Below are 27,742 nucleotides of genomic sequence, written 5' to 3' on the forward strand. Positions count from 1 at the left end.
AGCAAAAGATTCTGGAGAAGGAGGAGGGAAGGGATGAAGAGAACCTCAGAGTTCTGTTGCATGATGCTGAAAAAAGGCCCAAGTTGTGAGAACGTTGTGCAGAGAACTTTCACAGGGAGATGAGAAATTGCACCCATGTATTAACAACTGAACTATAAACCATTATTCTTCCAATAAAAATGATTTTTAAAAAGAAAATACTATATAATTAACATAAGAATAAATATTAAGTATTTTGGAAAGTATAATTCCCCAAAGAATGTTGTCTCAAAGCCATAGCTGTCATATAAGATTAACTTCTAGAAATCATAAAACAATCAATTTCAAATATAAATTCCTTAATTTTCATGGATAGATGGAACTAGAGCAGTTTTTTGTACAGAGTTAAAAATGTATACTGAATTTAGATTTCTAACCCATGTGACAGAAAAAATAATATGTATTTTTGTTTAGAAAATGAAAGGTTTTTTTAAAAGAAATTTTAACTATTTTATTATTTTTATTTACTGTATAGAGATACCAGAAATTGAGAAGGAAGGGGGTGACAGAGAAGGAGAGACAGAGAGATACCTGCAACACTGCTTCACCACTTGCAAAGCATTCCCCCTGCAAGTGGGGACTGGGGGCTTGAACCTGGGTCCTTGTGCACTGTGATGTGTTCACTCAACCACCACCCAGCCCCCAAAATGAAAGTTTTATAAGAAGCTATTTTAAACTTTTCACTAATGATGCTTTAGTACATGCTAATCCCAGTAGGTAAGAAGCCTAGCACTTCTAGCTTCATAAGCATATACAATCTGCCTTTCTTCTTTTTTCTTTTTTCTTTCTAGCATCAGCTAGCTGTTGTAGTCTTTCTCTCTAAGCATCAACTCTAATATATTTTTATGGTATCCTAAGCTCATTACACTTGATTATAACTTATTGCACGTGCACTTACTATGCTCTCCATCTGGAGAGATTTTCAGAAATTGCTTGAAACTATCATCATTTGCCCTCTAATGTTACTTCCCATAGAAGTCTCCTCTGACCAAAAATTTATCTGCAAGAATATCCATCTACTCCTTAATGTCGTCCTATCTGCTAAGACTCATTATTTTCTTTAACTTTTTATTAGGCATTACCTTGAATATGTATTCATTTTCTTTTTTTTTCATAACTCCTTGACCCTAAATTAAAATATAGACTCATCAAGTGCTAGAGATAAGTAGTTTATTATACCATCTGTAAGTCTCAATAGCTGATCACAGGCATGGGATTCTATGATGCCATTATTTTGCCATTTTCTTTCCCCTCAATTTTAAAACTGCCCCAAATTTAGACACATGTTTATGTATCTTAATTCTATAGACATATATAGATTAAAATATTTTTTTACTTTTTAAACTAGATTGGAGAAATACAGAAAAACATTAGAGTAATTGTGCTGTCTAGTTCATTTACATAGAATTAGGCCAATATACTTAAGCACAGGCAGAAGAATTAGGAAAGCATATACCCTCCTAGACATATATTCAGCAAGGAGGAGCTCAGAAGATAACATTGACAACTGTGCAAGATAGACCAAAAGGAGACATGCAGGCTACCAGTTGCTGTACCTGAAGAATGCTCCTGATCAAAAAGGGCACAATATATGCAGGAATTATAGTTAATCTTTTCTTTCTTTTTTTTTTTTTTGCATCCAGGCTTATTGCCGGGGCTCAGTGCCGGCACAATGAATCCACCACTCCTGGAGGCCATTTTTTCCCCTTTGTTACCCTGGTTGTTTTTACCATTGTTGGGGCTATTATTGTCTTTGTTATTGATGCCATTGTTGTTGAATAGGCCAGAGAGAAATGGAGAGAGGAGGGGAAGGCAGAGAGGGGGAGAGAAAGATAGACACCTGCAGACCTGTTTCACAGCCTGTGAAGCAACTCCCCTGCAGGTGGCGAGCTGGGGGCTCAAACTGGCATCCTTCCTTCCACAGGTCCTTGCGCTTTGCTCCATGTGTACTTAACCCACTGCGCTACCACCCGACCCCCAACAGTGATAGTTAATCTTATCTGAACATTATGATCATCTGGGAAGTCTTTATACTTTCTGATGTCTGTGAGCCACATTGGAAAAATTAAACAAGAATTCGTGTATAGAATGTTTAATTCTATGGTGCAGCAAAATAAATAAATAAACAGAAAAAGAGAGGAAAAGAAGTGACAAAGTAGATAGTATTATGGTTATGCAAAGAGACTCTCAGGAGGCTTTAGATTCCTATATTCAATACCCTACTCCCCTATACACCAGAGTTGAGCAGTGCTCTGGTAAAATAATAATGATAATGATAATAATAATAATAATAGTAAACAATCACCAATAGAATAGAAAAAAAATTTGCTTTTGGAAAAGTGTGGTGACTCAGTTCCCTTCCTATTTATGAAATCATCAAGAATTTGCGGGACATTGGATAAAAATGCTGAAGATAGAGAAAATAATATTTACTACCATTATAATTATTTGCCACAGGGTTATCTCTGACACTTGATGCCTGAACAATGCCACTGCTCCCATGGCCCAATCATTTCCTTTCTTTTTGATAAAGGGTGAGAGACAGAGTGAGTGAGAGAGTGTTGGGAATCTTATTCTTACTTATGGTGGACAAAGTGGATTATGAAACATGAATGCATATGGCTAATGTCAGGTCAGTCTGACATCAAGTAAAGAGCATACCACAGATGTAAGCAAACTCACCAGGGTTTGTAGGTATAGAAAGTTATTTAAATAAGTGTCTGGCAGAATGGTATCTTTTTTCCTGCTTGCCTTTCACCTGGATGTCTATGTCTTCTGCTCAGAGAGATGTTATATTTTCCCCCAGGGCCTGAACATGCTGAAGCTGAACAGTGCTTAAATACTATAGCCTACATCATTGCTAGCCCATCTTTCCTCCTTTGCTTATCTTGCTACCAAGATTCTTATGTACCTAAATAAATTTATGTTGTTATAAAATTTTCATGTTTGTTAAACCCCTAACAAAGCTGAAGAAGTTTTTTTTTCTATTTTTAATTACTATAATAGAGAGAACAGGAATCACCTGAAGCATTCCTCCATCCCTTTTCCAACACCCCCACCTTGCCACTCAAATATCCTGGGTTCATACCTATGTCATGGTAACTTACATGCTTTACCACCCAGTCCTGAGAGGAAATTTATTTTATCTTGATAATATTTAATACTTACCATATTATTATCCACTCACCACTCGTGTATCACTGTTACTATGTTCTATTCTTACTGCAGAGTAAAAGTAGGAAGCCAGGCAAAAACATAAGCCCTTATCCACAAAAATCAAGCAAATACACACACACACACACACACACACACACACACACACACACACACACACACACGCCCTTCACATTACTATAAAGCATCCTGCAAGTTTTGTCAACCAAGAGATATCCATTGGAATAAACATTTTCTAAAACAACAATGATGAAAAGCTCAGAAAAATTCTTATAGAGTTTTCTGCATATTTAGATAGTGACAATCTCTATAGTATTATTATACATCTCATAACATCTCTTTTTCAGTTTCCAAGATTCCTGGACTCTTTTTGGTCATACTCCTGAACATATGCTTTCTTTCTACCTAGACACAAGTTCCATCTGTGCTCAACAAGTAGCCATTATTATTTTTCCACATACCAGACAAGTGTAATTCCCTTAGGTATGTTCATATTTATTGCTTATGTCAAGTTCAATTACTTGTTAGTTTTCTCATAGAACCTTGCATCTGACATCATATATTATTATAGTTTTAGCTCAATATAAGCTAATACAAAATTTTTGTACAAAGAATTTTTTCTCCCAACTGAAAAACATACTTAAACACTTGAAATAATAGTTTTCCAAATACTGGATAGTATGAAAATGAAAGGAACCCACAAATATATAGGAAAAAATGAAATAGACTTTACCATACCCCTAGTTAATATTCTGGAGCATATCCAATCTATGAAAACAAGGAAATATAAGAAGAAACTGAGTTGATATTTTTTTTTTTTTTTTTTTTAGAGTTGATATTTTAAAGAGATAATCCGAGTTAGAATTTGTCAAGGAGAGTAACAAAAGGAACAGCTGAACAGGGAGAGAAACTTAGAGATTTGCCAAGATGGCAGTTAGGTGTTTCAGATTAACATTATTTGGCATGTATATGTAATAAAGTAACAGATGGCAAGTGGATTCCCACCAGTCAAAGAAGAAAGACAGCATATAATTCAAAGGACATTGATTAGAGAATTAAGAATTTTGTACCAATGAAGAAGTAGTGAAAGTTCCCCTCTACACTGCTCTGATTCTACCCCACATAGTTTCAAAACAAGGTATGATACTAAGTAACTAATTTAATCCCAGAACAAAATTGGATTATTTACAGGAATATAAATATACAGAGCATCTAAGAAGATAAAATATTCACAATGGTTGATAGCTATGCAAGAAAGAAGAAAATATGCAATAACAGGAAAAAATTCAAACAATCACAACCAATCTGGTAATGATGCATACTTATTAAAGACACATTAATAAAATGATTTTCATAATTCTATCTCATAGTCAGGAAGTCAAAGTCTATTTCATAGTCAAGAAGACAAAGGAAAGATTCAGTATATTAAACATAGAGAAGGAAGATGCAAATACTTAAAGACAATATTGAGTGTACATAGGAAAATATCTGGACAGATGAAAAATTCAAAGAACTGAATAGACAAAACTTCATACATAAGAAAAATCAGTGATCTGTGGACAGGTGGTGGTGCATCACCAAGCACACTACCATGCATGAGGACCCAGGTTTAAGCCCTTGTTTCTCACCTGTAGTGAAGAGTGAAGCAGGTCTGCAGGTGTCTGTCTTTCTCTTTTCCTCATGCTCTCCTTTTACCCTCTCACTACTCTCTGTCCTGTTAAATAAAATAGAGGGGGGAAGGGGAGGATAAAATAGCCACTGGGAGCAATGGATTCATCATGCAGGTAACTGAGCCCCAGTGATAACCCTGGCAGAAAAAAAAAGTTATATGTGAATCAAATTCACGTGAAATTAGTGTCCTCAAAGGACTAGGGGGCATGCACAAATAATACATATTGGCTGAAATTTTTCAAATTTTACCCAAACTGTGAACTCACAGCTACAAGCTGATGAAAAATCACAAGCACACGAAATTAAAGAAAATTACAATATGGAGCATCACAAACAAGTCGCTTAACAACAACTATAGACAGTGATAAATTGGAGCATAGAAACAAGGACAGGAATGGCAACATAATTCTTCCAGAGGGATAATACATATAAAATAAATAGAGCAACATTATTACAGTACTAAGAAAGAAAAAAAACAGCTTTTTCAGAATATGATGATAAAGAAATCTTGGTAAATTTTGTAAAACCTACTAAAACTCATTAACACAGATTTGCTTACAAAACAAAAGATAATTAAAAAATTAAAGAAGAATTGTATTATGGCCCGGGTTCAAGGCTTAATACCATAAAAATTACAAAGCAATATCACACATAAAGCTGTGGTATTAGCTTTCCTTTTTCTCTTTCCTCCCCATCCCTAAAAATAAAAATTAAAAAATGAGGCCATGTAGGTTGTCTAAAAACATTATGAATGCACAGGGCTGTGGGTCACTTCAAAATACAGATTTAGGGAGGAGTCTGTTATTTAGTGAAATAAAGATCCCAATGGGGGGGGGTCCCAGAAACAGATGATAAATAGCGGGTAAACGCTAAGAAGGATATTTTTTGTTCTTAACATTTTAAACTTAGGGTATGGGAGATAGAATAAAGGTTATGCAAATCCCAGGTTCAATCTTTGGCACCACCATAAACCAAAGCTGAACAGTGCTCTGGAGAAAAAAAATTAAAACTTTTTAGAAAGGAACAGCACTATCTTTAAGTTGGGTCTTTAGGTTAAGAAACTTAGTTCCTACAATAGAATAGATAATGGTTTGGCTGAGGGTAAGATGTACTGAAACTTAATCTGGGGAAATGTGGAAATGTACCCTTGTGTCAATAGCAATGCTATAAATAAACAGTTCCTCAGTAGAGTGATACTGGAATAGGAAAAATATTGATGAGGTAGGTAGCATGATAATGCCAAGAGGCTTACATATCTGAGGCTTTGAAGTCCCAGGTTCAATTCTCCACACCACTATAAACCACAGCTGGTCAGTGGTTTGGTAAAATGAAAAAAAAAAGATTTTAAAATACTGAAAATAATGATGCTAAATAACTAACATTATACACTGAGTTATACAATGCACTGGGATTTATAACCTATACATATAACCTACACATAAACTAATACTAAACATTATGAATGACTTCAACTCTCCTGGGACAACTTTTTCATTCAGATAAAAGAACAGAGACAGGAGGACAGCATGTAGAAATACCACATCACTACAACATCAACAAAAACAACAATAATAACTACCACAACAATACAAAAATCAACAAGGGTAACAAAAGGGAAAAGAAAGAAAGAAAGAAAGAAAGAAAGAAAGAAAGAAAGAAAGAAAGAGAAAGAAAGAAAGAAAGAAAGAAAGAAAGAAAGAAAGAAAGAAAGAAAGGAAAGAAAGACAGAAGCCACAGCACTGGGTCCTTCTCTGGTACTATATCACACCTTCCTCACTTGTGTTGGGATTCAAAATTGACAAGACATGGACCCTATACATCTTGATAACCCAGATGCATACTTTTTATAAAGTGCTTCCAGCATATATGACTCTGTATAGTATAGTTTAACACTTGACTGTGTTAAATTTAAGATGCCCACTGTATACTTAACACAACTTTTTAAAGAAAAATGAAATATATTACTAAATGGAAAAATAATAGATTCAATATATCTAATATTTGAAGAAAAAAATTAAAGGCATAAAGGGCAAAAAAAAAAAAGAAGCCAAAACTCAGTCTAAGGTGGAGAGACTTCTGTGGCACAGATACCGTCAGGAAAACTACTATACACTTATCCTAAGATAACCTAGAAATGAATTCTGTGTATGATAAAAAAATGCATTTTTATTATGCAACCTCTCTATTTTTTTTGATGTTGGAAGTTTAAGAATGTTTCATATAAGCCATATAAAACATATATGAGTGGTACTTTATGTATGCCTCCTTTAAGTTGTCTGATCATTTCTCATTGAGTTAACAATTCTGAGAAAACATTATTCATGAGTTCTTTGAAAATTTGTGAGAAATTTTGAATTAAATAGATTATTCACTTGGTTTTGATTTTTCACTAAGTACTTGTTTTCAGACTTTGAATAGTAAAATTTGTAATGCCACTTCAGGTAGAATGTTATTTTATGACATATTTGATCAAGGAATGTTCCCTCTCATGTCACCTCCACTTTCATTACTCATGGTAAGTTTTAGTCTACTTGAACAATATTACTGTTGCCTAGAGAACAATTAAAGAAATGTTAATGTGGATTGCTTCTCCATTAAAACATTTTCATATCTGATTTCTTTTAATTTTAGAAATGTGTTAATATAAAAATAAATCTTTTGCTTTATAACTTTCATACTGAGAAAGATACAATAGTACTATTTTTTATTTATAAGTGGCCATATACATTTTAAGTGTTTATAGAGAACAGCATAAATATTTCATAAATATTGTTATGCCATTTTACAACTGTTAAGCTTTTGTGTCAACAAAATTGTGATAATTAGCATCTAAACTAGTCATTAAAAGTCAAATACTGAAGTGATCAAAGAAATACTAAATTTGACTAAACTTTGAATAATAAAGTTTATGACCACTCACAAGTTTTTTCTGTGAGTAATGTTCTACTAGGAGTGGTGATGAATAAAGGGGTTTAAATTTGAATACTAAATAAGAATAAAATCCATATATTGAATGCAGATGCACCATGCCCTGTGGGAAATGTTTTATACATATTTTGCCTTTTAGTATTGAAATGTTTTCATCAACCTAACCCAACTTTATGTGAATGAAGTAAAAGAAAGAAACATAAACTTTCAGAGTGTCTGGTCAAATTAGCAGTCAGCTGGATGGAAAGGAGAAGGAGGGCAGACAAACAGAGTGAAAGGAGTCAACTGTATCATCAACAGTAGAGCTGGGTTTTAACAATGAATTTAATATATCATATACAGATGTTGGTCACAATAAATAATTGCTTCTAATGCTGATGATTTACAATGATAACCATCTGCAATTTTCCTAACATTATCATGCAATGTGACTTAAATATAAAATTAAGAAATAACAAATGATTAAATAGCAATAAAACTCATCAATTTGTAAGTGTTTAAATAAATTAAAAAGTAAACATCATAAGAAGGGTCCAATATAGCTGAAATAGGGGAATTTGTTTTAGTCTCCTCCAAAGAGAGATCTTCAGAAATCTTCAAAAAGATCACGAATCTTCAGGAAAACTGGTCTAAACCACCATGAAATAAAAGAGAAAGAAGTTTCACAGTAAAGAATAAAAGCAAAATATCTAACTTAAGAGGAGAGGAGAGTGACTATCAACAACTAAGTAACTACTAACATGCCCTAGGAGCAGGACAGGTAGCTGCAGTGGAAAGAGACTTAAGTTACAATGGTTCACAGGAAAAAAAAATGGAGGGGGGGTGGGGAAAGCAAGGTGGAACCCCTGAGTCCTTCATCCTACAGTCGTACACCATTACAATAGAAGAAAAAGTAATTAAAAGTTGTAAACAAATTGGAATTGATGGTCAGCTTACTGAAACAAGAATACTTTATCAGAACCCAGTCCCCATTAGGTAGGACTCAGAGAGCAAATTCCTGAGGAACTGCAGGTGGGGTATCCTTTAGTAGCTGACTCAAACACCTTCAGGAACTTATTGCTTGCCCTCAGAAAGGAGCTTTCAGATGATCAGAATACTCATGGCAGCATTCATGTCTTCAGGAAAGCATGCAGGGAGGCTGTCACCTACTGAGTTTTGAAGCAGTACCATTGTGCACCAAGCCTCTTATGCTAGGGGGCTCCACTAGCATTCTCCTGGCACACCTCAATTCCAAAGGTGGCAAACAGAGCCACCACTTGTCGTGTGTACAGGGAGGCTCCACTCTGCCTGTCCAGACGTACACACACAATGTTTAGCTTGTTTGCCTGCTCACCTCCCTCAGGGCAGAGTTCTGGCCCCAGGAGGCTCCACATACTGTGTTCCTAAACTTAAAAAACCTGCCTCAGGTACATTCCTGAGGCACCCCAGGCCATAGCTTCCATCCAATGCATTACCAAAGTTTGAGCTAAGCAGCATGATGGTCAGCCTCTTTATTGTTTATGAATTCAATTATATTTTTCATGTTTTGGTAGGTATTCCAACTTTCTCCCCAACCATTTATTGTCAATAACAGTGATATTCAAAATTAGAAGATTATAAGTTATAGTTCTATTTGGGACAACTCTGAAGGACAGGAGGTCTTGAACCTTATATATCCATGACATGGTCACTTTGTTTTATTTTACTACCTGTTTCCCTATACCACTGGGAAGAACTTAAAGGTAGCACCAGGAAGTATTGGGATGGATTTTTCTCATGCACAAAGGAACCAACTTATTCCCTGTGGGAATTTTAGAAAAGCAATCACAACTGGGAAGTTATAACTGAATAGTAAAGACAGGTGATCTCAATGGACCAATGGGAAGCTAGCCCAGGTGTGAAATAGATTGGGAATTTACAAGAAGGAAGAATGCAAGAATACCGTCTTTTGGGGAGTCAGGTGGTAGTGTAGTGAGTTAAGCGCAGGTGGCGCAAATCACAAGGACCAGCGTAAGGATCCCGGTTCGAGCCCCCAGCTCCCCACCTACAGGGGAGTTGTTTCACAGCCAGTGAAGCAGGTCTGCAGGTGTTTATCTTTCTCTCCCCCTCTCTGTCTTGCCCTCCTCTCTCCATTTCTCTCTGTCCTATCCAACACCGACATCAATAACAATAATAATAATAACTACAACAATAAAACAAGGGCAACAAAAAAGGAATAAATAAGTAAATAAAAAAAAATAAAAGAAAAAAAAGAATTCCATCCTTTTTATGGTTCTTGGTGGGACTTTATTCTCAAAGGTTTCTTTGCAACTTTAAAACTACCTTTGCATGATTTCTCTCTCTTTTAACATTTTTATTTGTTATTACTATATGTCAACAAAACAAAAAATGGCTGGTAGTGGCTCTGTTACACTGTTCAAACTTGTGTGATTTCTTCAGAAATATGTATGGGGAGTCCTTCTAGCTTCAAATATATTGGTAGCTGTCATGAAAATGATGATTTGTGAGTAAGCAAAGAAGATCACGCTAAGTGAAATGAGTTAGAGGGAGAAAGACACTGAATGATTTCCTCACATGTGCAATTTAAGGAGCAAAGGGGGTGAAAGGACAGAATGAAGTATAAATTAATCTTTGGTTTATGTCTACAGGTGCCAGGGTACTAAAGGGAGAGCCAAGAGGGCACGATGCTTTACAGTGGAAGGACAGTCATAGAAATGAGAGAGCAAATGAGAGAAGGAAGGAAAAAGAAAATTTTCACTTCAGATTATGGACTCTATATCCCCTTCTTATTACTCCCTGATTATCTCCACTCAGAGAATCCACTGGGACAAGCCCAGAATAGCTGCACTGACTGCTGCCTTCTTTCTCTGCCAGAAAGACACTGGGGGAGCAAGTTATGGTTTAATAAAATAAAATATAGTAAATTAAATCAAAGGACCTTATCCTTCCTTCAAAGTTCACTGCTAAATATGCCTCCATTGATGAAGGACCTTTCAGACTCACTTGGGAACAAGTGATTAAATAAGTCGCATTGAAAAAGGATCCCAGATCATTGTGATATACCACCCAATAGCAAAGTCACCCCTTCCAGGAACACTTAGGTTGATCTGGGACCTACTATCTCAAAGAGTCCACAACTTTTGAAGATGTTCCAACTCCTATTGATGTCTTCCAAACTGCTAGACTGGAGAACACCTTAACCTGTACTCCTGATACTTAAGCCAAGCAAGCACAACAAATAAAAGAAGAGTCTGAGAGGAGGGAGATCCTTGCACCTTTGTGGCAGGATCAAGTTTGCCTGGAGCAGATGAGAAATAAGCCTTAACAGAATAGTCCCCATAACTTTGCCCTGACTTGTTCTTGTCACAGAAAGTGTTCTGCTGGGGAGTGCAGGGGGGAGGGGGGGTGTCTTGATTTATCCCTTCAGGTGTTTTAAAAGATCAATGGAGTCTACTGTGATCAACTTTGAGAGTGGTGGAAGCCTAATGTGAGCCCACTGCTTGGTGCCAGAAAGCAAAATTGTCAAACTGGATTTTGCAAGAAGACAGGCTTTATTGCAGCCTAGAATGCAAAAAAGGCTTGAAATGTTTAGATAGGTATAAAGAGGGTCTGGAAAATTCTATCTTGTCTACTAAAAAATAAAACTGCAAAACAAACAAATAAAAAAAGAGTTCCTGCATAAATAGGGTAGGGCCTTGAAGTCATCAGGTTATCTGTTTTTTAGGAAAATGATTTGTTTTCTGTATTGTGTATTCCTGTCATGGCCCTCCACTTGTCATATGAGGGACACTTGTTTTTCTGTCAGAGATGCTGGGGCAGCAGGAGCTGAAAGGAGGTAGAAGCATACTTTAATTCTGGCAGGGAGCCAGCCCAATTTAGCTTCCCTTTGTTCAATCCCTGTTCAGCCACTCTGCCTTAGAAGCTACTCTCTACTAGGACAGCAACCCTGGTCAGCTCCCAGGGCAGCAGTAATACTAGCCTCCTGGGTCAAGAGGCAGGGAGGTAGGTGCCACCTTCTTCAGCATAAAGTAGGACATATTTATAATAATTCACACAGAGAGGGCAAGCAGCCAACCTCAAGTTGCAGGTGGTCACGTTATCCTCATACAGTGATCATATGCAGCAGCAGAAACGTGTTTCAGAAGCTTTATGGTTTCAGCATTGTCATTTTCTGGCAAATGGCCTAAGGTGTCCATATTAGCTTGACATAACTATATTATCTTAGGCTCCCAACAATTTCTTCCTAAAACTTAACTTGTAATTTACCTTGCTGGTTGTCTTAAGAGTAAAAGCTAAGTAGGAATGTGGACAGAATCATAGTGAGTTTCTATTTATTATTCTTTTTTATTTTAAATAAATTAATTTTTATATCCTATTTATATTAAGGATACTGATACATATACATATATATATATATATATATATATAGAGAGAGAGAGAGAGAGAGAGAGAGAGAGAGAGAGGAAGCAGAAATACAGAGATAAGTAGATAGATAGATGATAGGTAGATAGTTGATAGGTAGATCAATCGATCAATCAGAGGGTCAGAGCACTGCTCAGTTAATGGTGGTGCTAGGGATGAACCTGGGGCTTTAGAGCCTCAGGCATGAAAGTTTTTTTTCATAACCATTATACTGTCTCCCCAGCCCTTCTTTGTTGTTGTTGCTGTTGTTTTTACTGTAAAACTGTTATAAATAGGTATTGCCTCTGAAAAGCATTTCCTGCAAGACTAAGTGAGGAAGAGTTGTTATTATTCATCTACACCAAAGGATCCATGGCAGATAAGCAAGACCCTTTTTTAGTGTTAGGGGCTTAAGGTCAGATCTTTCTTCCTGGACCAATGAAATAGTTTTCATTTTAAAAGCAAAAAGGAGTCTGCACCCAGGTGACCTCCACTCCCCAACCAACTGATCTCTAGGTTGCCAAGCAACCAGTAATTTACTGGGAACACATTCCCAGAATTCTGAGTAGTCAGTTGAAGCCCCAGGCACTTGACAGCAGAACTGTGGAGCCCAAGCAGCCCACTAAGGACCTACTGCCTGATACTGCGGCAACAACCAGCACATCCCAGGGCTTTCTGGGGGAGCTCTGTGAACTGGAAAATACATCCCAGGAAAATTGTGGCTTTCTCTGAGAAGTACTTACACATACTGCTCAGTTGGTGGTTTTTATCTAGATGACACAGTCCGAGATGTGGAAAGGGATCAGAGACTAAGTTTTCTGCCCACAGTGAAAATCAGGGACCAGGTGGAGAGAAAAGGAAACTGATGACACAAGCCAAGGACACCCACAAGCCAGCTGGGATGGAAGTCAGTTACCTCATGTTTCAGATCTTGTGCTTGTTAGTCATGAACACAAACCTGAGATGGTCACTTCAAAATACTCAACGTTCCAGAAAAGACATCACTGAGGACCGTGATTCAACTTTCCTAAATCAGTGGTAAAACACTCATCTCACTTTTACGAAAGAGTACAGTAGCACACCCACAAAACTGTTAGAAGGAACAGGAGGGAGGGAGGGAGAGAGAGAGAGAGAGAGAGAGAGAGAGAGAGAGAAATAGAGATAGAGAGAGAATAAAGTCATACAAAGACTTCTGCCTGAGGCAGCAAAGGTCCCAGATTCAATCTGCAGGAGCCCCATAAGCTAGAGCTGAAATGTTCTCTGTCAAAAATAAATAAATAAAAAAAATAAATAATAAAAGGTGGTCAGAGAGGTTGTCCATAGGGAAGTGGAAGATCCATGTACCCTCCCTTTGCCTGCCTCCCCCACCATCTATTCACCAATAATAGGCAGAGTCCTCTGTCTTTGCCAGAAGCTTATCTGTCAGATGCCATGAATGAATTTAACTTCACACAAAGTCCTGAAAAGGGAAATTATAAAGGAACCAGACAACTCAAGGTTAAAAAGAAAAATCTTGAAGAACCTACAGAACCAAATGACTTTTCAGCATGAGAATTAACACACACATCATGAGATTTGGAAGCTGAAGGTGTAGCCTCAAGGTCTGTCTGATATCAGTGAAGTATGTGTCATTGAACTTTACCCAAAACTGGCTAAGGAAAAAGCACTGGAATTAAGAAATGGAGAAGAAATTGTTCGTCCTCTGTGGAAACTTGGATATGATCTATCAGAATTACAACACATGCAAAAAAAAAAAAAGGGTTGGAGGCATGGGTATAGACTTGGAGTTCACCATGTGGTACAACTGAAAAAAGAATCATTCACACCATCAGAGAGCTTGAAAGGAACAGGAAAGAAAACTGGAGGAGCTGAGAGAAGAAAATGATTGCAAGAGGCTGCTGCTCACCAACCTAGAATCTGCATATGAGCCTTTCTCAAAGGACACTGTTGCTCTTGCTATTCTAACTGCAACCCACAGAGGCCCAGTAGTGTGGTGTGTATGGGGCGGGGCATGAGGTGCAGGAGGGACACTGGGTTCTCAAGATCCTCAGAGTAGGAGAAGGACCATGTTGTGGAGACCAAAGAGTCTGGGATCAATTTCAAGGGTTACTGAATTTCCATGAAAACCAACCCTGAACACCTACAAACAAAATACAGTATCTGCATGTGTGAGCTTTCAAGTCATTTGATTCATCTTTTAGTAGGTAAGTTTCTGTTGCTAAACAGATGCCACCATTATTTGAATTATTATGGTATACTTTTATAATTGTATTATTTAAATAATTTTGTTACTATAACTCCAACAATATATCATTTCTTTGCCATCAGTTCTATGGAATTATTTGTTATAAATATTTTGTTACAAATAATATGCTCATAACTGTTAAGGTGTCATCTAAGTTTAACATGGGCACATTTAAAACTATATATGCCAACTGAATTCCATGACATTTAAATATAATTTAATTTTTTGGCATCACTGAGGTTTCACTGCACAGGTCCCTACTTTTTTTTAAATAGAAAGAGACAAGGGAGGGGTTTAGAGACACCACAGTGTAGGGAACAGGGCTTGAATCTGGGTCAAGTGAATGGCAAAGCAGTCACCCTTCTAGGTGAAAGATCTTCCAGGCTTTCCTGAATACATGGTCATTGTTTTCATCAGTGGGGAGGGCAAGGAGATAACACCTTTAAGGAATCCACATGTCTTCCAAATTGCTTTATATCTTACAAATGTATCTATGTTAATACTTTATATATTAATAATAATATTTTAATTCATTTAGCTTAAATTCATAGGAATAACTTCATCCTTGATTTGTATATATTAGGAACTTAATTTTTTTGCACCCATTTCTTTCTTGGTTATGCATTTTTCTTAATTTTTATCATTTAGAATATTTTTGCTGTCTGAAATTTCTAAAATTTATGTAATGAAAATAAAACTTCCATTTGATGATAGAAAACCAAGTATGTTTCAAGTTGTCATGATGATAGGGATTCACTATCAAGTATTAGTTTGTTAAACACTTTAAAAACTAGCATAACACATTTGAAAAGTGTAGTCTCACATGAATATCAAAAATGAAATGTAGACTTTGATAAATCAAACCTTTAGTAGGTGAAGTTTTGTAGCCACATTAATAGCAGAAAAAGAAAAAAATTGGGAGTTGGGCGGTAGCGCAGCAGTTAAGCGCACATGGCGCAAAGCACAAGGGCTGGTTTAAGGATGCTGGTTCGAGCCCTCGGCTCCCCACCTGCAGGGGAGTCACTTCACAGGAAGTGAAACAGGCCTGCAGGTGTTTGTCTTTCTCTCCCCCTCTCTGTCTTCCTGTCCTCTCTCCATTTCCCTCTGTCCTAACAGCGACATCAATTAACAGCAGCAATAGCTACAACAATAATGAAAAACAGTAATGGCAACAAAAGGGAAAATAAATAAATATTTTTTTTAAAAAATGTCTTTTAAAAAAACAGAAAAAATTACCAAGGAAGGAAGGATAAATGTGATCTGTATATAATAGTTTAAAAATCCATAGGAAGACATAATTTGCCATATGTATCCATGAATGTCATGGTTTAACATACATAATCCTAAAACTAACAGATAAAGATAAATCTACAATAATGGATAATAGTGGAATCCTTATTGTCCATCTACTGATAGAAAAGGTTATCAGTGACCACCAGGACCCTCTAGTTACAGAAAACCTCACAAAAAGGCCACAGATGTTTGAATGTGTTAAAACCACAGGATTTGTATGCTGGCATCAGAGGTCTTAGATTCAATCCTCAGCACCATCATAAGTCAGAAATGAGTGTGACATTCTCTTTTATAATAAAAATTGCCTCTTTAAAAATGACATAAGAGGGGCTCATAAGATAGCATAATCTTTATGCAAAAGACTCTCATGCCTGAGAATCTGAGGTCTCAGGTTCAATCCCCAGCACCACCATAAACCATAGCTACAGTGCTCTAGTATCTCTTTTCTATCTTTCTGTCTGTATTTATTTCATTAAAAATAAAAAAACTAGTAAATAAATAAACACATAAAAGTGACATGACACAAAAAAGTGGCATTATTCATTACATTTGAATAATCCTTAACGTTAAAATTACTTGAATGTTTTCTTTTTGGATGTAGTTCTTCTTCTAGCGTTTGCCCTTCTTCCGTAGCCAGTCAACAGCATCAGGTTGAGCCTGATGTAAAGTTTCGAGACCTCCTTTGAATCTGAAGAGGTGGCAGTCGTTGACTATGTGGGTCATAGTCTGTCTGTAGCCGCAGGGGCAGTTTGGGTTGTCTCTGGCTCCCCAGTGATGGAACATAGCGGCGCACCAGCCATGGCCTGTTCGATAGAGATTGAGGAGGGCCCAATCATAACGTGCTAAGAGGTCAAAGCCGGGTTGATGCTTGCAGGGGTCTGTGATGAGGTGTTTGTTCTTTACCTCAGCTGACTGCCAACTATGTTTCCAAGAGACTGGAACAGAGAAGTTCAGTGTAGGCATAGGGGACCAGATTGGGTGACGAGATGTCAAGCGTTGGACAGGGTGGGCGAAGATATCCGTGTATATTGGCAGGTCCGGTCGAGTGTAGACGTGGGAAATGAACTTAGATGATGCCGCATCCCGACGAATATCTGGCGGGGCGATGTTGCTAAGAACTGGCAGCCATGGAACCGGGGTGGAACGGATGGTTCCAGAAATTATCCTCATGGAGGAATATAATTTGGAATCGACCAAGTGGACATGAGGGCTATGGAACCATACTGGGGCACAGTATTCTGCAGTGGAATAGCATAATGCCATAGATGATGATCTTAGTGTGGAAGCACTCGCCCCCCATGAGGAGCTGGCCGGTCTTGCAATGATATTATTTCTCACGCCCACCTTTGCTGCAGTTTTTATGAGATGTTCGTGAAATGACAGGGTGCGATCGAGAGTAACGCCAAGATAGACTGGCTGGGCTTCATGCTGGATTCTCGTATCGCCAAGCTGCACATTAAGCTCACGCGAGGCCAAGGCATGGTGTAGATGGAAAACAGATGATACCATTTTTGCAGTGCTAGGGATTAGTTGCCATTTTTTACAGTAATCAGATATCAGAGACATGTCTTTCATGAGTGTTTCCTCGAGGATGTCGAACTTGGATGCCTGAGTTGCATAGCAGATGTCATCGGTGTAGATGAACTTCCTTGAAGAAGTTTCTGGGAGGTCATTGATGTAAATATTAAATAGCGTAGGAGCCAGAACAGAGCCCTGGGGGAGGCCACTTGAGACAAGTCTCCATCTGCTAGACTTGTCACCCACATGTACCCGGAATCTTCTGTTTTGGAGAAGAAACGATATAGTGTTGGCCACCCATGGAGGCAGGCATCTTGAGATCTTGACTAGGAGACCACGGTGCCAGACCGTGTCATAGGCTGCTGTGAGATCAACAAAGACAGCAACCGTCTTTAAATTCTTCTGGAATCCATTTCCAATGTAAGTTGAGAGGGCCAGGGCTTGTTCGCAGGTAGATCTTCCTGGGCGGAAACCAGCTTGGGCGGGTGATAGGAATTTCTCTGTAAGAGGAGAAATACGTGACAGAAGCAGCCTCTCAAGGAGTTTGTAACACACGGAGAGGAGAGAAATCAGTCTATAGCTGGCGGCCAGTGTTGGGTCTTTCTTTGGTTTCAAAACCGCTATAATCTTCGCACGATGCCAAACTTTGGGCATAGACTCAGATTCCAAGATGTGGGACAGGAATGAAGCGAGCCACTTCTTTGCCGCGGGACCCAGGTTAAGAATGAATTCTGGGGTGATGTTATCATAGCCAGCAGCTGTTCCCGGTTTAACCCTCTTCAAAGCGTCTTCCAGTTCAGACAGTGTAAAGGAAGAGAGTTTTGGAGATGGACAAGATAACCGGAAGTGGGATGATCACTCGTGGGAAATTTCTCTTTTCCAGACTGGGTCGATCTTAGCACGTCCAACTTGAGTTAGGTGACTGGCCACTGATGTAGTGATATCCTGTTAGAATGGCTTCTATATTTATCCTATAGCAATATAATTGTCTTTCCCCTTTTTTTAATGTTTTGTCTTTCATTTAAAACGTGGTGATGTTACTGTACTATTTCTATATAGATTTCAGAAGCCACATATTGAAAATACAATAAATATTTTTATAATTCTTAACATGCATATTTTTCATAGCACATTATGTAATTGCTTGGAATTTAAGAGACTATCATAGAACTCCATTCAATGTATATTGATTGCATTGTTTTTGTAGTGTTATTTGAACAAATGCTGACTAGCATTTGCCTAACTTTACCAGTTTTGATCAATATATTTATAAAAACTGTACATTTAAATGGCTTCCTGTTAAAACATTCAGAAGAAATAGTAGGTGTACCTGTGACTTAAAATGGAAGAGAAAGCAGTTCTATAGGAAAAAATAGTAAATATATATATTTATATTTATGTAAATAGATATAGAAATAATAGTCCATTATCTGTGACCCTGGGATAATCACTGCAGTTTCCAATGGAAGGAAAAGGGACATAACTCAGGAGGTGTGAACAGTATGGGATTGTACCCCTGTTATTTTGTAATATTGTAAATAAGTAATAAAAATAAAATAAAGTAGCTTCCTACTATATTTTCTGCTTATCCTCTTCTTAGTCAGTGTTAATTGAATTATATCTTCCACATATTAATATGTTGAAAATGTAACACTCAGTGTCTCAGAATGTGACAATGTATGGGGATAGACTCCTTACAAAGGTAACTGTTTGAGAAGCAAAGCTTATGATAGTAATTAATTCAATATTGCCTACTTCTTTTTTAATTAAAAATACTTAAAGATTTCTTTTTAAATTTTTATTGTGTTTATTTATGATTGGACAGAGGCAGAGAGAAATTGAGAGAGGAGGGGGAAATAGAGAGGGGAAGATAGAGACAACTGCAGCCCTGCTTCTACACTCCTGAAGCTTTCCCCCTACAGGTAGTGACCACAGGCTAGAGCCTCTGTCCTTTAACACTGTAATATGTTGCCTTAACCAGGTGTGCCACCACTTGGTCCCTGTATCCTTATACTATACAGAAATTGAGTCCTTAGACACCTGCAGACAGAGGGAAGGGCATGTGGGTAAAAAAGAAGACAGATCTCTATAAGTCAAAGAGAAAGTCCACAAAATCAGTTCTACCACAGCTTAATTTTAGGACAACTATCAGAAAAATAGTGCTAAAAAGTCTGTTGTGTAATCTTCTTAGTTTATTGTACTTTATTGAAGGCAGCTCTAGAAGACTGTAGAATATATTTATAATGGAAACGCTTGAGCAGTAAGAAAACTGCCGAGCAGCCCTGGACTTGTACTAAGTTTTCTCTCATGGTAAGGAGGGGACCACAACTGCAAATACGCTCCATACCCAACATTAGCTTCAGAGCTACATAAGATGTTATACCAGGACTGAAAAATAGCTCACTTGAATGGTGTGCTGCTTGGTCATATGCACAACCCTGGTTCAGCCAAGCCCCTACCCCACTGAAAGAAATTTCAGTATTATGATCTCTTATTCTCTTTGCCTGTATGAATCTCTATCTTTAGGAGAGAAAGGGGGCATGGGGGAGAGGAACATTATGCCTACTAAAGGGATTTCGTAGTCTTATTGGGTTCAGTGAGATGAATTTAATTGAAAACAATGACTTTCATCATTTATTATCTCATCACACAAGGACTAGTGTCCATTTGTTGTTATGAATAATTCATTTGAACTATGTTGTGACTTAAGAGAAATAAAGTGAGTGAATAAAAGGAAAAGATAAGCTGAAGGCAGTTCAGCATACCGGGGGAGAATGGAGAAAACACATATATGGTCATTAAAGGGTGGTTCCTTTGTTTTGTTAGCACTCTCTGTCCATGTTAAAATCACCAACACAGAGAGGATCCTTGTTTCTAGTGATTGAGTCTTAAGAACAATCTTGTTGAAGTTTTCTCTTAAGAAACATATGAAAAGGATGTTCTTTGGCAATGGCATTAATAACTTAGGGGAAATGAATATGTCACCTGAAAATCTCAGTTAACAAAGTACACTAAGGAGGACCTAACTCTGTTACCCTGAAACACAAGCATCACCATCTACCTTGTGAAGTCAAAAGATTCTCTTTCATTCTTTGTCTATTAAGTGATTTTGTGATTTTTTTTAAATAGGACTGATGAAATAGAGGAGGGGGAGGCAGAATGAGAGAAAAAAAGAGACACCTAACGCCTTGCTTTACGCTGATAGAGCTTCCTTCATGCAAGTGGGGAGCAGGGTCTCAAACCTGGATTCTCACACATGGTAATGTGTGCGTTTTACCAGTCATGTCACCACCTGCCCCCCTCCCAATTTTATGAATTTTATATAGGTGTGAATAAGGAAACAGTCCTTAAACCACTGATTTTTAAATGTATATCTACTCAAAATGACCAATTTTTGACATTGCCATTCATGAATCTGGAACATAGTCATCTAAGACTTGCACTTCTAGCCTGAACATAGGACATTTGGACACAATCCAAAGTTCTCTGGTTGTCATTTTATTTATTGCTGTGCAAGTATTTAATTTCTATTCATTTACTTTTAATTTTTTAATTTTGTTTTATTTTTTGCATAGAGACAGATAGAAATTGAGAGGGAAGTGGAAGACAGAGAGGAATAGTGAAAACACATAGCTGCAGCACAGCCTCACCTCTCATGAATTTTCCACCACTACAAGCAGGGACAGGGACTTGAACCTGGGTTCTTGTGCATGGTTACATATGTGCTCATAGAATAAGCCACCATCTGGGAGTCGGGCTGTAGCACAGCGGGTTAAGCGCAGGTGGCGCAAAGCACAAGGACCGGGATAAGGATCCCGGTTGAACCCCGGCTCCCCACCTGCAGGGGAGTCCCTTCACAGGCGGTAAAGCAGGTCTGCAGGTGTCTATCTTTCTCTCCTCCTCTCTGTCTTCCCCTCCTCTTTCCATTTGTCTCTGTCCTATCCAACAATGACGACAACAACAATAATAATAACTACAACAATAAAACAACAAGGTCAACAAAAGGGAATAAATAAAATAAAATATTAAAAAAATTAAAAAAAATAAAAAGAAAAAAGAAAAAGAATAAGCCACCATCTAACTTCTATTTATAAGCATCTATCCAATGATTTACCATTATCTGCATAATTTTTCAGTAACTTTGTTTACTGTGTTTATCATGTGTGCATTTACAGAGAGTATTTATTTTTATTTTTCATACATGCTTTTTGTTGCATAAACATAATGAGAATAAGAAATATTCCTAGTACATCTTTTCAGCTGGTATGTTTAGGGTCTTGTAGTAAACTGTTGTATGACAGATTAATTCCTGCTAATAGACCAAGTTAATATCAACATCATATTTCCTTTCCATTGAAATATAAATTGTCCTTTACAAAATCCTGATTTTACCTAGGGAGAACTACTTCAGTTTTGAATGGAGGGCATGGAGTCACAGAACTCTGGTCATGAGAACAGTGTGGATTTATATCTCTGTTACATCATAATTTTGTGAATCAATATCAAATCACTAATAATTTTCAAGTCCCAATTTTGAGAAAATCCATTTAAGGCCTATTGTCTTCTGAGAGTTTTATTATAATCATTTTATATGTTAGACTCGTTACCACTCTTAAAGTCTTCAGATTTTTCTTTATAATCTTTTTCATTTGTTATTATGTTATAAGATTGTAGGATTATAGTGCCTAGGCCTACATTATATTCCATCACCAAAGTCCTATATTTCCATCCTCCCAAAGATAATCACCAAAGTTCTTACAAGTCTTAATTTGATTGATTCTGGTTGTTTTTTTTTTTGTCCCCTCATGTTCTTGTGTATCAGTTCTCTAGATTCCACATATAAGTGAAACCATCTGGTAGTAGTCTTTCATCTCTTATTTTGCTAACAATGATCACCTCCAATTCCATCTATAGTGTCCCAAAGGCCACAATATCATCTTTTTTATTGCAGAGTAGTATTCCACGGGATACATATCCCATAAATTCTCTAGCCAGCCTGATCTACTGTTGGGCATTTAGGATGTGTCCACTCTGGCTATTATGAGTAATGAAGTTTTGCCTCATCAAACTAGTGCTTGAGTGTCTGTTGGATAAATGCCTAGGAATAATATTGCTGGATCATAAGGTAATTTCATTTTTATTCATCTAGGGACTCTCCATACAGTTTTCCAAAGGGGCTGCACCAGTTTGCATTCCTACCAATGCAAGTGTGCTAGCAATGCAGCACATTTCCTTTTTCTCCACAAACTCATCAGCACCTGTCATTTACTGATTCGTTAATATAAACCATTCTTCAGGGTCTGAGATGGTTTCTCAGTGTAGTTTTAATTTGCATTTATCTAATGATAAGTGAAGTGGAGCATTTCTTCATGTGCCTGTGGGTCATATGTATCTCTTCTTTAGAAAACTGTTTAGTTCTTCGGTCCACTTTTTCTTCTCGTCTTTCTAATTATGACATGTCTTTTTACGCCATTTTTCTCTCTGCCTTTATTGGTAAAAAAATGAAAAATTCTGTTTCTTTTGATCATGGCTTCAGTCTTGTTCTATACGTTTTTGGAATTTCAACTTCTGAGCAATTTTACTGCAATAGTGATAATGTATTGCACATCTGTTTTATCCTTTAAGTCAGTAGTAGGCAAGATCTAGTTTTAAGGACCAGAGAATAAATATTTTAATTCTGTGGGCTCTACTGTCTCTGTAACTTCAATTCAGCTATGTCTTTGTACCAGGATAGCAGATATAAATGATATATAATGCATGCACTTAGGTGTGAACTCATAAATCTTTATTTATAAAATTAGGGTGTAGTCTGAATTTGGTCCACAGCTGCAGTTTTCTATACCTATTCAATGACTTTTCAATTCTCTTGTTTCGTTCTCATTACAACATATTTTTGTGTGTATTAGAGAATACTACATGTGTGGTAATGAAATGTCCCAGTAATCCATATCCTTAAGAAATTAAAATATTGTAATTACTATATAAAAAGATGTTTATACAATAAGGTAACATCACTAAAGCATAAAAGTCATCAAATAAAAGAATATCAAAATAATCAGAAATACTAGAGGAGGACCAATGAAATACCTCACCTGGCATCATGCCTGCTTTCCCATATTTTAGAGCTTTACAACTCCCTGAAGTTTAGATACTGTGGTGTCTCTGTCTCCTTTTTCTAGCTGAAAATATCAGCCTAGAACAATGAAGTTACTGTAAAGCCCAAACCAAAAACAAATAAAGCAAGATTTGAAAAAAGATATTTCTCTCTCTTCTAAGCTTGTAACTACTATCCACTGAAAATCACAGTTTATTTACAGATACCCTCCCCTGCCAACCAGGTGACTGATCGATTCTGGAAGCCAGTTGGTATTTGTGATCCAGGCATAGAATGTTGGGCTATTCTTTGGAAATTGTTGTTTCTAAGCACATCCATGGCTACAGGGCAGAACCCTGTAGTAAGCCAGTGCTATGTAGGGTCTGTCATCCTCTATGGAGCATATTTTAGGACTGCTTTTTGTAATCTGGAAAAGGTGGTGCTTATATGTATTATCCCATCAACTATAATTCTGCTTTTTTAAAATATTTATTTATTTCCCTTTTGTTGCCCTTGTTGTTTTTATTGTTGTAGTTATTAATTGTCGCCGATGTTGTCGATGTTGGTTGTTAGATAGGACAGAGAGATGGAAAGAGGAGGAAAAGACAGAGAGGGGGAGAGAAAGATAGACACCTGACCTGCTTTACCGCTTGTGAAGTGACTCCTCTGAAGGTGGGGAGCCTAGGGCTCAAACTGGGATCCGGCCACCTGTCCTTGCTCTTTGTACCACGTGCACTTAAAATGCTGCACTACCACCTGACTCCCTTGATGTCTGCTTTCTGAAAGGACTTCAGAAAAAAAAAAGAAGTTTTGGCTTTGTTGGACTAGCTCTGATTTGGACACAGATAATACCCAGAAGTTGAAATGTGGTCTGAAGTGAAAGAAGGAAAAATGATAAAAAACTCTGAGCAATTGTTTCACAAAAAGCAGTTAAGATTCTTAAACTGAACTTAGAAAACAAAAGAACAATGATCAAAATTTGCATCTCCTTGTGAATTTCTGCTCATCTTGATCCTTCAACATGCCATAGAACAGTTAAGATCTGTAACAAACTTTGCTTTTGGTTGAATTTCACAGAAATCCCATGGTGATCCAAGAAGTCATGCATGACCAGCAGATAAGAGGCATTGATGGCTTCAGACCCCATCTGGTTTGTCCTGGCAGGTTTGTCCAGTCCTCCTTTGGATCCTTTATAAATGTTCTTGTGGCAAGAGGGGATTTATGTCTGTCTCCCTCTCTGTCTTTCTCTCTGTCTCTCTCTCTGTCTCCCTCTCTCTCTGTCTCTCTCTCTCTCTCTGCGGGTTGAAATAGACTTTCCCTTTTATGCAAAAGCTGGTGCAACAGATTTTGGTTTTCAGCAGCCCCAGACAGGACTTCAACTAGTACCTGATAGGATTATAGTACTGCTGGTCTTCCGTACATTTGATGTTATCACTGTGAGAGGAGCATCATCCAGGCAGTCTTGTTGCCTGTTGGCCATTTTGTCTATAAATTAGGTCAGTCAGTCTTCTTATTTCCCTGCTGTGTTGACTAGACATTTTAGGGATTTTTTGTTTTGTTTTGGCAAAGAATTTGAATAACAAGACCTCTAGTGATAAGTAGTCACAATATATTTTCCAACAGTCTGTGTTTCTCCTAATCCCTTATCCATAATTTTTAATCCTGTTATTTTTTCCATTTATTTCTTTACCGAGGCAAAATTGACTTCTACATAACACTGATTTCTAGGCAAAAAAAGGAATAAAATAGGTAAGGGAATGATAATGTTAGTAATTGTAACACAGATCAGTTCCACATTGTGGGAATCTCTGTGAATGTTGTGCAGTACAGTATAGCTTCTTCATTGAAGTGGCAAAAGGAAAGTGTCCTGGGCAGATACACATGGTTAGATAATTTGAGAGTTTTAAGCAAAAATGAAAAGTTAGGATTACATGAATATATGTTTCAGAAAATCATACAGTTCGAAGATGAATATTTAAGTGCTTTTCTGATTCTCATTTTGTCCCTGAGTTGGTATTTAATTTTCCATTAAAGAGTATTGAGGTTTTAACTCCAGGGAGTAAGATAATTTTCAGGTCAACTTGATATTTTTGAGGTTATTGTATAAGATTCGCTAGGGCTAGTGTTATTAAAACAATTGATTATGGATACATTTCTTTAAGATTATAAATTGTGTGGGAGAAAATTAAAGTAGTAACCATATGTAATTTTCCCAAATCCATAAAATAGACTTTTATTTTTCTTCACATATTTCTTCTTGAATGAATTTTCTATATTCCTAATCATTTACTGTAAATATACAATTAATAATATGATTAGTCCATAATAATTCAATTTAAAAGTATCAAAAAATTCAGAAAGTTTACTGTAACATCTGAGGGATATTATTAGATATTATAACTACTGGAAAATTTATAGAGGTCACCCTTATTTCTCAGAATCATCTTTATTCGTTTTTTATTTTCTTTCATCCCAGAAATGTTTTTAGTAATTATGTTATAGTCAATGTTATAGTCAATATTTGCTACATATTGGCAAAATAGTAAGTTTTTATTGGCAATGTAACAATGTTTACTACATACTGGCAATAATGGTAAGACATATTATTGAATACACTTAAAATTAAATGAATGAATAATCCATGTGAAATATCCAAGTTTGAGCAACATCGGAATGAAGCTCTAATGCTTTTCCCTGCTCTGTCTTTCTGTTTCTTCTTCTATCTTTATTTCTCTCTATAAAGATGGCAATCTTTGCAGAAATAATAAGGTAAAAATCTTAAAACATGAAAAATAATTGTTAAGATTTGTTAGAATTATGAATTAAGTTAGAATACTTAATTTAAGTCGTTCTTTTTCTCATTTATTTATTTATTTAAAAAAGGAGACATTAACAAAACCATTGGATAGGAGGGGTACAACTCCACACAATTCCCACCACCCAATCTCCACATCCCATCCCCTTGTCTGATAGCTTTCCCATTCTCTCTCCCTCTGGGAGCATGGACCCAGGGCCATTGTGGGTTGCAGAAGGTGGAAGGTCTGGCTTCTGTAATTGCTGCCCCGCTGAACATGGGTGTTGACTGGTTGATCCATACTCCCAGTCTGCCTCTCTCTTTCCATAGTAGGGTGGAGCTCTGGGGAAGTGGAGCTCCAGGACACACTGGTGGGGTCCTTAGTCCAGGGAAGTCTGATCTGCATCATGCTGGCATCTGGAACCTGGTGGCTGAAAAGAGAGTTAACATACAAAGCCAAACAAATTGTTGAAACTTTATGGACCTGAAGGCTAGAATAGTACAGATGAAGTGTTGGGGGGAACTCACTGCGGATTATTATTGAAGTGTTGGGGGGAACTCACAGATTATTGTGTACTTTTGCTTTCAGGTATATATTTTGCCCTAGTTTATGGATACATGTGAACATATGCTCTATCTCAGGGAACCTGGTTTATATCTAGGTCTTGGGACTTTGTTAGGAAGTGAACCACCTGGAATGGAATTAGAGAATACTATGAAAGGAAAAGTCTCACCCAGGTAATGAAGCTAAAGGGTTGTCATTCCACACCTGAAGTCTCTGGACACGTCTGAAGTGAAGCATGCTGGGGTGGCACACGTTGCGTTGATTAGGTTGCAATCAGAAGATGCAATATTATTTGATATGAATTGAGAGAAGCATGCAGGGAGGTGGGCCCCACCCTAAGGTTCCAGGACTGGGGGAAATATAGGCTCTACTGTGGAAATGTGAGGTTCCTGCTGTCTTAGGGTTCAAGAAGACAATGGATAGTTTTTGTTATCATCTTATTATTTGATAATTGGGTTAACTTTGAAAAGTCCCATTGTTAGGGTTTGTTGTATAATAATACCCAGCATCTTGTATATAGCTGTGCCACCGGTTGCTTCTGTTCTACCTGGTCTAGGCTTTTGATAGAGTCAGCATATCAAAGACTCAGCCTATGTATTAAAAAGCCTACGTTTTAAAAAGTTTGATCTCAGAGGACCTAGTGTATATCTAGGTTTTGGGACTTTGTTAGGAAGTGAACCACCTAGAATGGAATTAGATAATACTATGAAAGGAACGGTTTCACCCGAGTAATGAAGCTGAAGGGTTGTCATTCCACACCTGAAGTCTCTGGACACAGTTTTAAGTGAAGTATGCTGAGGTGGCACTCGCTGAGTTGATTAGGTTGTGATTGGTGGATACAATATTATTTGATATTATTTGAGAGAAGCATGCAGGAAAGTGTGCCCCACTTACTAGGGAAATAGAAAGGCAGGCTGGGAGTATGGATCCACCAGTCAAAGACCATGTTCAGGGGGGCAGCAATTACAGAAGCCAGACCTTCCACCTTCTGCAATCCACAATGACCTTGGGTCCATACTCCCAGAGGGATGAAGAATAGGA

General features: G+C 37.3%; 1 long non-coding RNA gene across 2 annotated transcripts in view; it reads left to right on the plus strand.

Moving 5' to 3' along the window:
* Window positions 1–13,311: 13,311 nt before the first annotated feature.
* LOC132540482 (uncharacterized) overlaps window positions 13,312–27,742 on the plus strand; it is a 34,124-nt gene continuing 19,693 nt past the window's right edge. For both annotated transcript variants that reach the window (XR_009551683.1, XR_009551686.1), the window contains exons 1-2: window positions 13,312–14,396; window positions 24,420–24,506. This is a non-coding gene — a long non-coding RNA (uncharacterized LOC132540482). The remainder of the gene's footprint in view (window positions 14,397–24,419; window positions 24,507–27,742) is intronic.

This window comes from Erinaceus europaeus, chromosome 1 (genome assembly GCF_950295315.1).
Source record: "Erinaceus europaeus chromosome 1, mEriEur2.1, whole genome shotgun sequence".
NCBI classification, from domain to species: Eukaryota; Metazoa; Chordata; class Mammalia; order Eulipotyphla; family Erinaceidae; genus Erinaceus; species Erinaceus europaeus.